The sequence below is a fragment of the Vespula pensylvanica genome, chromosome 22 (assembly GCF_014466175.1).
Source record: "Vespula pensylvanica isolate Volc-1 chromosome 22, ASM1446617v1, whole genome shotgun sequence".
Classification (NCBI taxonomy): domain Eukaryota; kingdom Metazoa; phylum Arthropoda; class Insecta; order Hymenoptera; family Vespidae; genus Vespula; species Vespula pensylvanica.
In genome coordinates this window covers 82,246-95,803 of record NC_057706.1, presented here as the reverse complement: position 1 = coordinate 95,803, position 13,558 = coordinate 82,246, and the positions used below count along the sequence as shown (strand labels likewise).

At 39.5% G+C, this 13,558-nt stretch overlaps 1 protein-coding gene and 2 long non-coding RNA genes across 39 annotated transcripts in view; 2 read left to right on the top strand and 1 right to left on the bottom strand.

The window, feature by feature from the left end:
- Nucleotides 1-13,558, bottom strand: part of LOC122636525 — a 206,070-nt gene that overhangs the window by 118,881 nt on the left and 73,631 nt on the right. The gene's annotated exons all lie outside the window — the stretch shown is intronic.
- LOC122636519 (CUGBP Elav-like family member 1) overlaps nt 1-13,558 on the top strand; it is a 253,063-nt gene that overhangs the window by 171,027 nt on the left and 68,478 nt on the right. The window lies entirely within an intron of this gene.
- LOC122636526 lies at nt 618-12,704 on the top strand. Its single transcript, XR_006328972.1, has 3 exons — nt 618-3,093; nt 6,558-6,560; nt 12,436-12,704. It is a non-coding gene; the product is annotated as an uncharacterized LOC122636526 (long non-coding RNA).

Sequence of the window (13,558 nt, the reverse complement as noted above, 5' to 3'; positions counted from 1 at the left end):
CTCTCCGTCCTTTACTTTCTCTCTCTCTCTCCCTCTCTCTCTCTCTCTCTCTCTCTCTCTCTCTCTCTCTCTCTCGCTCTTTCTCCCTTAGTCTTCCTCTTCGCTTTTTCGCCGAACGAAAGGGGCCAACCGATGAAATATTCCTCCCTGATCCGATATAATTGCGACGTCGTGCTTGAAAATTCTCATAGACCCCTCGACAAGGATCATATTCAGACCACGAACGTTGAGAAAAGGGTAAGCGCGAGGAGAATTCGCGTGTTTGTTTCCTCTCGACTCGGATTAAATCCTTGTCTCGTCCGACGCCTACATAAATGAACTCTTCTACGTAGTCTCTCGAGTACTTTCGTACGACGATGTTTTCTCTTAATCATTTTGTTTTCCATTTTTGTCGAATCCTTCGCAAATTACTTTTTAACCGTTCTCCGTCCTCTTCGATTTTTGTTCTCCACGTTTATACGATCCTTTACGCGATCACCATCGTAAAGGAATTTTTGTCAGGTCGTCGATTTCTGGGTCGATCTCTCTAATCGTTCTCTTCTATCTTTAATTCTGTAGTCTTATTACTTAGGTATTACTTGGAATTACTTCGATGTTCGACGTGTCTTCGGACGTTCTCCGCTATTTAAGTAATACGTTTTCCTAACCAATCGAGGAGAGGCTTCGTACGTTAAGTAAGTAGGTAGGATAACACTCTACGAAATTGTAACGATTCTCCCTATTATTTTTTCGATCCTCTCTTCCATTAAGAAAAGAAAGAAGAAAAGAAAAAAGGAAAAGCACGAACTAGGCAGACATGTAATTAAACTTTACTGGTTAGCTTCCACTAGGATTCGCGGAAGTTACACAAAAGTACGTTCTCCTCCCGAAGATGAGAAGGAGCAGAGAGCATCGTGGCATTCTCAGGACCGACGAGCCGTCGATCGATTCGCGAAATCAAAGAGAAAAAAAAGAGAAGGATGGAGTAAGGAGTTGGCAAAAGGAAAGAAAAAATATCGTACGGCGAGTTTGCGAAAACGCAAACTACCGCGATGCCGATGTCCCTACGTACGTAGCGTTGTACGTAGCGTGGTATAACGTTGCAAAAGTGTAAAGAGAGAGAAAGATAGAAGAAGAAGTCGTAGTAAGAAGCTTCGAAAGGATAGACGAGGGAGAAAGAGGATGGAGACTGGGAGAGTTTTGGTCCATCGAAAGGTCGAGACTCCAGCCGTTGAAACGCGCCCGCGGCAAGGAAATGCGCTTAGTGGATTTGACGCACTTACTCGCGAACGCCCGATCCTCTCCGCGAGTTTACTTTTGTATACCATCGCGACTAGGCGCATAGTAACGACGCCTTTCCGTAGTCGTTGAAAGCGTACAAAAGGTAAAGTCCTTCTTCGCGAATGCCTGGCAAACTTTCAAAGTGGAATAATAGATGGTCTCGTTCGTGTACGAAAAGACGAAAGGAGAGGTCCAACTGTGACAAAGCGATATATTTATCCGCATAAAAGGTCGATCTTACTTCTTTCTTTTGTTCTTTCCTATTTTCTTTTCTTCTCTTTTCTTTTCTTTTCAGTTCCTTACTATTTCGCGCGCTTTTTCGATACTTTGCGAACGAATTTTTTACGCTACTCAAGAATATATTTAAAACTTTTCGAAAAGACGATTACGTTCTACGCCGATAGATAAATTTATTTATAAATATACTATCGATATATAACTGTATAAAAGTATCGAAAATATATTTCAGAGCTTCAGTCGAAGGGAAATGATCTTTAACCGGAGAGTACAATTTTCTTTTTGTTTCTTTTTTTTTCTCTCTTTTCCTTTTCCTTTTCCTTCTCCTTTTTTTTTTTTTTTTTTAAAGGTTGTAACCTTTCGAAGCTAGCAAATACGAGTTCCTCCATCCCGTATGCCAGGGGGAGATTCGAGAGACGAAGTTTCTTAACTCGCGACCTCCCGGTAACTACGAGTTGCGAACTAAAAACTTGTTCCGCGGAATTACCTCGTAAGTCGCAACTACGTGAAGTCGAAAGAGAGAGAGAGAGAGAGAGAGAGAGAGAGAGAGAGAGAAAGAGAGAGAGAGAGAAGGTCTGAAGAAATTTTCACGTCTGGTGCATCGCCGCGCTCGAAGCATTATCAAGTCGTTACACTCTACGTACGAACTCTCTCCATCTCTCTGTCTCTCATTCTTGATCGTCAAGTTCGATGTCTTCTTCGAATTATCCTCTACTAGCTACGATGACGTAGGCGCGCACAGCACGACCGAATTCGTAACTATCTCGATCGGGGAGAAAAAAGAGAAGAAAAGAAAAGAAAAGAAAAGAAAGAAGAAGAAAAACATAAAAGAACAACTTTGCAAACGATAAACTATTCTCGAAAGTTACGATCGATTTACCTCTCCTCTCCGGAAGTTAAATTGCCTGGAAGTGACGACTTAATCGTTTTCTCTCGCGACACGAGACGAAATTCAGGAAAATTCTTGGAGACGTTTTCCCCTTTGAACGAGATTACAACTGCAGATCATACTGCGTACTACATAAATACTACATATATGTATGTATATATAAAAGTGGATAGATTTATCATCGTAACAATTTAGTTGGTACTTCTGTCGCGAGTCTCCAACGTTTCGTTTTAAACAAGATATATACCAACCAAGGTTCAATCGACCAACTGTGCGAGAGCTTGCGATCGAGAAAATTGCAGTAAATGGGAGGTCATAGCGTAAAGTCGTTTCCACTTTTCAGAATTTTCCGGCATTTCTTCGAAGAAATACAGAAACACGTGATGTTGCTCGTTCATCTATAGCTATATATAGATATACATACACATATATATGTATAAGTCTACGAGTATACATATACACGATCACGTACACGATTGTACGCTTGTATGCGCGTAGCGAAGCGTTTAATCAAGTTTACTACGAACGAAGTACAATGTTAGTATCTTCCTTTTCTCGAGCTATACGTTTCGCGGCCTCTGCATCGCTTTGTGCTTTTCCTCTTTCTCCGTTTCCACTCGACTGACTTCACCCTCTCTTTTCTTCTTCGCAAAGTAATTCTCTCTGTCTCTCTCTCTCTCTCTCTCTCTCTCTCTCTCTCTCTCTCTGTCTTTCTCTCTCTTTCTCTCTCCGTCACGATTGCCCCGCTTGATTAGGCAAGACGGATAAAATTTCAATTGCCGAATAACGCGACATCGCGAGGTAGATTAAATGACACGTTCGACGTGTCGACCTGGAACGATTAACTCGACAAATAATCGCGTTTCTAGGGAAATAATTTATAGAGAATATAATTTATAGGGAAAAATCGACAAGACGTTTCTCAATGATAACGATTTAACGTCCGACTGAAGTTGACAATGGGTCAACGGAATGCTCCCTCGATCATATTATTATTATTATCCTAAATTTCTTTTCCCTTATATATTCCTACATTTCTCTAATAATTCTTCGACGTTTGACGGGCGATGGAATTTATCCCTTAAAATATATATATATCTTATATTTGAAGGAAGATCGACATAGGGAAGATCTTTCGTTAACCATGCAGAAATGGATAACGGTTATGTTAAGCACGACTACACGTGTGTATATACGTTTATGTGCATAAGTTTAGTATATACGCGTATCTATGCGAATACATATGTACTTGCAAAATTGCATGCGTGAAACGGTTTGTAGCTTGTAAATCTGTTAACGGAATAAATGTATCGGTTTAACGCGCGATCGTACGTACCTATCTATGTATTTACGTGTACGTCTATATATATATATATATATATATATATATATATATATATATATATAGATATAGATATGCAGATATGTAGATACGTACGGTGCCCAACGATATTAAATTACGATTCAATGGCGCGATATTGCTAGAAAACGCGCGGTGCCTTTGTAATTAATTTAGCGAAAAGTTATTCGGCCAGTTGCTCGCGTAAAATTAAATTGAATTAGAGTTAATGTCGCGCGCGATAGGCGTGCGCCGCTTTATCGACGAAATATCGAAGAATTATGCGGAACTTCGACTTTGCCGAGGTCGAAGTTCGCCTCGATAAGCAGCGCACCAAGAAATATGTACTACCGTCGGTAGAGTTATTTTTCTTAGAATTTCTATTTCTCCTTTACGTTTGACCTATCTACGTTTCGAGAATTTCTCGTTTTTTCTTTTCCTTTTTTCTTCCTTCTTTTTCTTTTTCCTTTTCTCTTTTTTTTTTTTCATTCGTATCAAAGCGATACAAAAAGTTCGATTCACGTTTACGCACGAGTGCCCGATGTAATCGTGGCCATGTGAGAAATTAAAAAAGAGAGAAAATGAAAAGATCGACAATTTTTATCTCTGGCAATCCGTATAAAGCGCTAGCAACTTTAACAACAAAGACGTTGTAAAATACAAAGCAGAGCGCAAAACGTGTAAAGCTTGCAGTTATGCGAGCAAATACGAATTCGAATATCGTGTTTGTAGACTCTCTCTTTCTCTCTCTCCCTTTTTCTCTTCTGTGTGCTTGCACATACGAGAGAATGAATGAGAGAAAAAGATATATATATATATATATATATATATATATATATACATATATGTATATACACACATATATATATATATAGACACACACATATACATGTAGAGAGAGAAGAGAGAGAGAGTGGCTGGAGGGCGATGGGTTTCGAATTAACGGCCGAACGAACGAAAGGATACAATGACGTTAATTTGATTCACTTCACAAAGAGCTTTGACTGCTTCGACGTTGGGCTCGCGTGCGTTTTACTCTGTCTGCGCATAGTTCTCGTATGTCCTGCGCGTATTCGCAGGACATACCTATTCGCCTGAGCGACGATGCGCAACGAAGTCCGTCGCGACGAAATTGACCGACGAAGCCTTTCGAAAAATTTCCAATCGTCGACTATGTCCCCGCAAATCGATCCCATGAGAAAGATTTGTTTTTTTAACGATCCGTTATCAAATCTTTTTATCGCGTGTTTTATCAGAAACTATCTTCCAGAAAAATATAAGAATTCTTTCAGGATTTGTTAATGATTACACGAGTCAATTGATATATATATATATATATATATATATATATATATATATATATATTCCGACTTAATAAATGCATTAACGAAGAAAAGAAGTTATAAAGAATAATCCAGTTTCGTTAAATATTCCAGAAGCAATTGACATAATTTTCGTAGTCCTTGCATTCTCAAAGATCACCAAGATAAAGTAAGTACGATCGTGGAAGAGTATGCGGTTTAACTATTCAACAAAGGCAAAAGAGTCAAGCGGATAGAATTAAAAGAGAGCACGCTGGATTATGTCAAACGAGCGGAAGGAGATCTCTCTGTGTGGGAGGATAATCGTGGGATTGGTAAAAAATCGTCCTCGGGAATAAGAATAAAGTAGTACGGTTAATCCGATACGGAAATGGCGGCTTGTCGGGGAGTAAAAGTAACTCGTCGACTCGTAATGGCATCGACGACTGTCGGAGTAGTGCAAATAAGTTTCCCACCGATTCGTAGCATTTTGCAAGGACGAGAGAAGAAGTGGAAGTAGAAGAAGAAGAAGAAAAAAGAGGGAAAAAAGAAGAAGAAAAAAGAGGAAGAAGAAGTGGAAGAAGAAGAAGAAAAAAGTAGAATTACAGAAGGTCAAAGACAGAGGGAGCGATCATCGTTTTCTCTCCTCTCTCTCTCTCCCTACCTCTCCTCCTCTATCACTCTCTCTTTCTCTCTGCCTCTCTGCCCGGAAGAAAGCATTCGTGGTACTGGATCATCAAGAGAGGAGCCGGCGTAGCGTATTCCCGGTGACTCGTTAGAGAAAGAAGGTCGTTTCCTCTTTCCTTTCCATTGAGAGCAGGAAAGCAAAGTCACGTTCGTCAACCGCAGCAAGCGATTGCTCTTTCCTTTGAGCTCTCTCGGCCCAGATCTCTTCTCCTCTTTCTAGTTCTTCTCGTCTCTTACTCGTCTTCTCTTCTTATTCCTCGCTCTCCTTCGTCGTCCGTATCCTTTGTCGTTCGCTCGAAATCTCTTCGGTCTTCAACACCGAGAACATTTACTCTTCCGCCTCTCTCACTCTTTTTATTTTTCTCTCGAGTGGCTCATTAGTTTAGTTAACCACGGCCGAATCAACAGTATGTTTCACATGTTTTCATATTTCGATACGCGTTCCGTTGTTTCGATCGCAATCATCTCTCCGTCCGATCTATCGATTCGTCGAATTTTTATTCTTTTTTAAATAAACGCTCGATGGTTCGATAATTTTATACAAGTATATACGCGGAGTCCTTATAAAATTGCTTTTTAACGAGGAGTAATTCGCGCTTTTTTTATCGGGTCTTTGCTCTTTAACTATTCCTACAGGATACGGTAATAGCATAGTAATTGAAGTGGAAACAGAACGGCGCGAGCAGAAGTTTGAAATAAATTTCTCAAGGGATGGCTTCCTCTCCTCCTCCTTCAACCACCCTCCGATATAAGAAGGTATGCGCGCGCACGGTAATGCACTTTTCGATTTGAACCGCACGTTCGATAGCGTCCCTGATAACGCCGAGAACGAAAATATTATAAGCGAGTCAACGAGCGAACGAATGAATTTCCGTACTAACGTACGATGTATGTACGATGATACGAAAAAAAAAAAATATCGTTATATCGTAATTCCCATTATTGGAAAAAATGAAGTTCGGTCAATATACATGAATTAGCAATTTGTATTCGTTACATTATTTTATTTTTACAAGTTACGAAAGTCAGGATAGAATATGTGAACGTAAATATCGTAAAGCGAAGAGAGAGAGAGAGAGAGAGAGAGAGAGAGAGAGAAAGAGGGGGAAAGTCAGCCGATTGCGAAAATGTGTCGCCAGAAGGAAATACAGAGTAAAATTGCTCGAGTAATACGAGTAGACAAACAAGAGGACATGCTTTAAAAGCGCAATAGCCACGCTCGTGTTGACTCGGCTCATTGCGAACACTTATGTATCTCATCCCGGCGTAAAGGGAAAGGAGTCCCGGACCGTTGTGTGTATTTAACAAATTCGCAAGAGAATCCACCCTCTTCCAGTATTCCGCTCTGTTCTCTCTCGCCTTTCTCGTCTCACCCTACTTTCCTCCTCGTCCACTTCACAATCGGTACTCGCTTTAGGGTGCGCCAGCAAACACTTCGTTGCTCCTCTCGTCGAATCTATTATCGATTTAAAATTTACCAACGATTTCAATTAATTCGTCTTGCGAATAAATAACGTCGATCAAGAAGAAAAATAAAAACGATCTAATCGTTCTCCTTACGATCGTTTAAATGCAATTATTTTCGAATTAGGATCTGAATAATTACTTGTACGAAATAACTTCTGATAAAACGGAAGAAACGAAATTACTTAGAAAAATAAGACAAACGAAGCTCCGTTTGTTTTTTTGAGTAAGAAGAAAAGAGTCCTCTTTTGAAAGTAGCTTTTTTTAATTAGACGCGACCCAGCACGAATCCCTTCTCAGCGTACGAATGAAAAATACGTTTTCGCGAGTTAGCGTAGCGTCTTTACCTCGAACACGTTCCATCGGAGAATTAAAAATTTGTCCTCTTCCGATGAAATTTATGTACCTACGTGCAGAGCGCAACATTTTAATGCACGGGCATGCATTTTTCGATGGGAGTATTGGCATTCATTTTCGGTATCAAGGTTATTGTATCTGTAAATCCGATTATCTTTAAATGTGCTAACGAACGAGAAAAATCTTTGTTGATGCAGCTACGCGATTCGAGAACATTTCAATCGTTCGCGTCTTCTTTTTTCTTCTCCTTCTTTAAACGAGAATTTGATCCATTAAAATCGTGAAAAAATATCGAGAATAATGAAGTCTCGCAAGTGCACTTCTTTCTTTTAATGTTCTGCTTTGAGATGGAACTTAGAAAAAAGAGAGATTTCGTGCGAAATTGAGAATTCTTTCTCATCGATGATAGCTTGGTGAAAAGAAAGGAAAGGAAAGGAAAGGAAAGAAAGGAAAAGAAGAGAAGAGAAGAGAAAAGAAAAGAAAAGAAAAGAAAAGAAAAGAAAAGAAATCAGAGTTTCTCCGATATTAAAGATTCGTTTGATATTTTAATGCAAGAATGTATCAACGTCCGAACAGCAGTGGCGTAGTCACCGTATTTTCCAAATTTTCACGTAGTAAATACCGTACGAATTATAATTTTATACCTATTTTTTCAATACGTCGTTATCTTTGAATTTGATTTATCAGCATAGGAAGGGTATTTATTAAAGTTAGGGAATCAAGTTACTCCTCTATGTAGATATCGTAAAAATAATTATTCGTACTCGCAGTAATGTTAGCGTGAACAAATATGTATTTAGGGGAGAAAGAAAGGAGACAGGTATTTCTAGCTCGTCGCTACGCTACTGTCAAGAAAATTAAAAGTTCAACGAAATAAAAGAGCAGGAAAGATAGAAGCAAGCTTTGCCTTTAATCATCCATCATCCTTCATCAGGTTCGTGCTTGTCGTAAGTTCAAGGGAAAAGAATAATCACCGCGATGTGGTTATAAATACGTCGCTCTTCGTAGATTCATGTTTTTACTTTGACGAATGAAAGAAAAAAAGGAAGTCGCGGGACAAATATCATTTCCCAGTATCTTCGATAAAAAAGAAAAAGAAAGAAAAGAAAAAAAGAAGTTGAAGATCTTTCTCGTTCTTGAGTAGTACACGAACACTACCGTCTCTCTTCTTCGATTCGTTTTTCTTCGGGCGACTCGTCGACCTCGTTTGTATAAAAAAGAAAGAAGAAGCAAGGGGAAAAAGAAAACCCAGTAAAAAAGATCCAGGCGGTATTCGAAGGAGAAGAAGAGAAGGAAAGGATTAAAAATATTTTCCTCCTTGAACGCCTCCAAGTGGAAGCGATTTTATCGAAGGTGGTATGGCTTCCTCGAGTCTCATCGACTTTCGAAAAACGAGAAAACAAATTGAAGAAAACAAAAAAAAACAAAGAAACAAAGAAAGAAAGAAAGAAAAATTAATTTAAGGAAAATCTTCCGACTGTCGATAGCCGTTCTCGTACTGTAACTTCGTTAACTTGTTTTTCCGATTGGCGTGCGATACCTATGTTCGGTATAGTGCATTTTTATCTCTCGTTCGTGTCCTTCCATGGAGAGGTTAATTCCGTGCGGTGAAAGTTCACGTATATGGATACGTATGTAGGTAACTTGCTTCTCGCTCGCCGAAGGTTAATAGCTTTTCCCCCCGTTCGCGGAGTAGCTCATCGGATTTCTATCGAATCTCTTGTCAGTCGCCTTAATCGTTCGAACGATACGCATCCGGTCTGGTTCCGATAACCGATACTTCTTTCTCATCGTGAGCATTCCATCGATCGCCGATCGATGACTGCGCTCGTTGTTACTTAAAGATCTCTTTGGGAAAGAGAACGCAAGGATTACTTAGCACTTTGAATCAACGATTTTTAAACGGCGTATCGTAGAAGACGAAAGTCTTTCTTTGGCATGCATTGTTTGTAAGTGAAATAGAGGAAAAAAAACATACACACACACACAAACAAAGGAGAGAAAGAAAAGAAAAATAATATTCCTATCTACGAAGTTCATCCCTTGTTCGAAACGATGGTAAATCCCTGTCAGTGCGCCGACAGGACGAGGGTCGTAATTTCCTGCCAGATAACGATTTTCCACTTGAATTATGCACTTTTCGATAGACTCTTCCGAAGTGACGCGAATTCGAAATAGAATGGCGCCTTATCGATCGATATCGGCTCGTTCTTGCGCGACCTTCGCGCTCTAATGAAATTGATTCGCTCATTTGCATATGCAAGACGCGAATAAAAATTATATATCGTTCGATTATTAGCCGAGCATTCGCTTTGACCTAAGTCGTTTATAGTCTCGAAATATTTTATCGTGAAAATTCAAATCGATATTAATGTTAAAAGAAATAATTTTCATATAGATACTCTGTCCGATACTCTCTATATAAAATGCAATCGATATAATATACGTAAATGCGCATATCCATGTAATAATATTTGTGCTATCTTGTATATATTCTACATCGCGATGATAGACGAGCAGGAGATACGTGTATCAAGAGACGTTGGAGGTAAACTGACAGGTGGAATAACAAATTTCTCTATCGAAACATCTACTCGCTATTGTGTATACCATTATACCGGAGAACGTACTAACATTTACGAGAAGGTCTTAGCTGTTATATACGCCATATGTACAGATATTAATTGCTTCGATCGCGAAACTGAACGATTCGACCTAGATTCAGAATTTCCTTTTACCATCTTCGTCAGACGACGGCGTTTCGAAAAACGCAAAGAACTGTTTCGATCGCGTTGACAGCAAAAATTTTGAAGAGAACATCTGCTCCTTGGACTATCGATATCAATGGAAACCGATCCCTTTATTACGATAAAACGAGCATACTTTTTGGAGCACATTATTGGAAGGGATACATATATATATATATATATATATATATATATATATATATAACGAATGACGATTTTGCAAAAGTATATAGCACACGAAGAAGTATATATTATCATCAGCTACATCCTTTCCGTCATAAATGGTAGATACGAAATGATAAAATCAATATTTTCAAATTCATTACTATTGCTTTGTAAGACTATCTCATTAATTCTATTTATATTTAATAAAAAAATGTGTATCTGTGCGTGGGCGCGTGTGTGTATAAATATATAAATCGGACTGAAATTTACCATTACGCGGAATAAAAGTAATGTAATATCGTTATATGAAATACGCATAGAGTAATGCGTAAAATACTTTGAATGCTTTACTACGATTAATTAAATCCTGAAAACGATATCGCATATTTACTGAAACGCTGGGTTATTCGTATAAAATATAACGACGTTCTTCCTCGATGTTGGAGAGAGACGGAGAAGAAAAACGACGATAAATATGCGAAGCATATTTCGAACGAACGAACGAACGAACGAATTTAGTTAGACGGGATAAACAACTACGATGATAAATAAATGGAATTACAACTGGAGGAAGATGAGTATATGAATATATTACCGCGAAATGAAGTTACGCGTCGTTTTTATTTTGCATATATATATATATAGATATATATAGATATATACGACTAGCCACCTGTTTCTAGTCCCTTCTGGCGTTGACATCGAGAGATCCGCTTATTATACCATACAGTCAATCATCCTAGTCCCAGCAGGAGATCGTCTTAACGGGCCGACGAAGCTACTTATGTTCGCATATGTAGAACGTCGAACGGACCACCGGCTGGTTCCATCGTTGTCTCGGCTCCCATACTGGCTTCCATACTGGCTTCCATACTGGCTTCCATACTGGCTTCCATACCGACCTCCGCCGTCTCTCTGTGGCTGCATGCCTCTCGTGTACGCATCCAAATTAATATCGCGGAGATTAGTGGAAGCGCCGACTAACTAACTGGCTGTCGGCAATCTGGATTACCGCCGTTACAACAGCCAGGTCAACGTTATGGGCTGCTTCGCGATTAATCTCTTCAGAAGTTGGAGAAATTGAAACATTGCTCGTGTGATCGCACAGCTCGTACTCCTCCCATCCTCCTATCTCTCTCCCCCGCCTCGCATCCCCCCACTCTACCCTCCTATCCCGTTCTCATCGTCCTTTGAACCAAAACGACCGCTTTGATGGGATCAAGCTTCCAATATGGTCGGTGTAAATCACCAAAAGGGACACGAACCAGACTGATGCTCGCTCGATCCCTCTTCGATGGATTTATACGATACGATATTTTTGCAGAACCCATCGTTCCTCGTACTACTTATTAAACGACATCGTTGGATTTATTTTATCTGGAATACGAAAGGGAGAGCTTCGATGGTGGATATCAAAGAGGGATCAAGCTCCGGGTCTTAATTAGAGAAGATATTGCCTGTTATAAAGTCGAGTTTTATGTTAGAAAAGTTATAGTCTTCTTCTGATATTAAACGAAAAGACAAAGACACATCGAGTAGCGTCGGTTTTTTTTTGTTTTATATCTTAAAACTTTGGACGATCAAAGGTTCGATCGACGTTCAAACAAATCCAACCTTTCTTTATTGTATACTCGATATTCAAAATGCGAGGAATATTAAGGAAAAAGAGGAAGAGGATCGAGAGATTGGAATAAAACAAGAATGTTAGGAAACAAGGTTCTCTCGGCTGTTTCTTAGCCAGGATATTATCCCGTCCGTAGGAAGCCATCTTTTACGCACACGGAATATCAATGATGCCAAGCGGATGGATAAAAGTGTATCGAGATACTCCGAGTCTGCGAAATGTGTTTGAAGGATGTTGGAGAATGCAAGTATCGCGACAAAATACGTAGACAAGTGTACGTGTCTCTTTCTATTCTTATCTCTTTTTCCCTCTCCCTTCCTCTGTCTCTCTCTCTCTCTCTCACTCTCGTTCTTTAAGGATTATAGAACTCTCCCGCGAGCGAGCATGTGCGCAATATCGCTGATAAAAAGATTCATCGTACCACGAAAAGCAAATCGAATGCGCAAGAAGTCGCACAGAAATGACGAATCTGCTGGTGACTTTTCCGGATGCAACGTTTGGTTCTCGTCTTGATTGCTTACGCGCTCGATCGCGTTGCTCCGATTTTTTTATTCCGCGCGGCGAGTAAAAAAAGTTTTACTATTTTCGACACGCACGTAAATATTTTCATATGTTTTTATTTCGAGAGAACTTTCGATCAATGTCAAAAAAAAAAAGAAAACAATCGTCGCGTGCAACCTTTGTGGAAAGGTTATAATCCTGGATGATTCACCGATGGTCCCTCTTTGTATACATCCACGAGCATATACGAATACAAAGATTCACCTTGATATCTCGAAGAAAGTCACTCGTTTCGAGTTTGTTTTCGCATCGGCTCTCTTTGGCATGCCTTGAGAACGAACACTCGATATCAGTGTGTGTCGGGACGATTTCGTAGACGGATCTCATCGTTTCGCATGGACGACGAAGTATTCCGGGGATTGGCACGGGATAGCAATCTCGGTTTTATCACGGAAATCTCCTCCTCCTTCCCTTTATCGGCAGAGCGAACATATAGCACTTGTTTTTACTCTGGCAATAGTCTAGCTCTAGCTTTTCGGACGAGAATGTTCTGCCTCTTGCCACTCATATTCTTTTTCTCTTTTCGAAAAAAAAAATCTTGGACGACTACGCGATATCCACTTGGTCGTTTGAAAAATTGATACTGCCTAGGGACAAACGTATTTACTTTTTTCTTTTTTCTTCGTCACCGATCGCGAGAGACAAAAGTGATTGGACCATCGTTTCTGTATCAAGTTGTTATTCGTTCGAATAATTGTTTATTCGATCGAAAAAAAAAAATCACATGGAAAGTTTTCGTAGAACAAGCTTGTTAAGATTAGAACGTTCTAAGAATCGAGAGTTTTTATTACGCTTGGAACAGGATCGAACGACGTTTCAAAATTAAATTACTATTTGGAAATTTCTCTTGAACGTGCGAAAATAAATTCGTTTGTTAACGTAGACCATTAGCGTTCTACGAGTTGTACACAAATTCTCGTAGTAGAT